Raw genomic sequence first — 1314 nt, 5'->3', positions numbered from 1 at the left:
AGAACTACTTCTTCAAGGCACCAGGCCAAGGTCTTTATGGACAGGGCTGAGCCCAAGGCCACATCCCAGACTGAGGCTAGAAGGGCCAGACCCTGACTAAGAAGCAGATGACAACTGCCTGCCCAGGGAAGAGGCTGGAAGAGGGAGAGGGCCCCCTTACTGAGGAAACTGTGACTGGGACACATGTGACGCCCAGCGCCTGTTCTCCTGTGCTGAACGCTGGGGCAGCAAAGTCAGAGGAAGGAAGATCTAGGAAAGGAAAGCGTCAGATGAGTACAGAGGCCTCGCACAGTCCTACTTCTCTGCTGACTGGCCCAAGTCAGGAGCGGAGCTGGTGTGGGGTTTTTCCCCACTGCCACACATATCCTGTCCTCTAGCTGAACCTCAGAACCCAGGCTCCTTCCTGCCTGGGCACAGCTGGCCCCAGGATGTCCAAACCGTTCCCTCCTCGCCACGCCCCCACCAACCCGCCCTGACGGTGTGTGACTGACACTGCCGGAAGGATACGGTTCGGGCTTCCCCTCCGAAGGGGGCTCGCAGGCCCCTTCCCCTGGCCCGCGGGGCCGCCCGCCACCTCCGGGTTCCTCTCCAGGTCCCGCAGCCCACTAATTAACGTCCTCCAGGCCGGCAGCTCCTGAGGGCACAGGGAAAGGAGCCCGCGGGGTGCTGGGCTCCTCGCCCCGCCGTCCGGCTCCGGGGGCTTCCCGGCCCCAGGCCCCGCGCCCCCGCCCCAGCAGCCCGCACCTCGCGCAGCGGCCGCCGGTACCACTGCTGCTCGAAGCCCTGGTGCCGGTTGTCGGAGAAGTCGGCGCGGAAGCTCCAGAGGCCGTCCAGGTCCTTGCGCTCCCGCGACGGGCTCTCCCGGGGGTACAGCATCCCGCCCTGCAGCGCCAGCGCGCAGCCCCACAGCAGCGGCCCGAGCGCGGCCCAGGCTCCCGCCTGCCCCCGAGCCATGGTTCTGGAGCTGCCGCGCGGCCGCAGGCTCTTGAAGGGCCCGGGCGGGGTCACGTGACCCGTCCGGGGCCGGCGTGTCCTCCCGAGGCCGCCCGCGCCATCTTAGTCGCGGGCGAGTGCCCCTCCTGGGGGAGCCGAGTAAGACTGCTCGCGTCGGAGAGGGCCTCTGGGGACAGGAACCCTTACCCCCAACCTCAGCCCTAAAGAGCTTACGTCCCTGGGCCGCCTTCCCGGTCCCCTGCCCGGTCCCACCTGCGAGGTCATTGCCCTTCCAACCCTGGGTGGGCTCCTGCCCTGTCCCCCGAAATGGCTGGGTTGTCCCAGTTTGTCAAGGAGCACTTCCACCCTCCTGCCCCTGCC

This window comes from Otolemur garnettii, unplaced genomic scaffold (genome assembly GCF_000181295.1).
Source record: "Otolemur garnettii isolate 467f Iridium unplaced genomic scaffold, OtoGar3 scaffold00077, whole genome shotgun sequence".
NCBI lineage: Eukaryota > Metazoa > Chordata > Mammalia > Primates > Galagidae > Otolemur > Otolemur garnettii.
Note: the sequence above shows the minus strand (reverse complement) of the source record.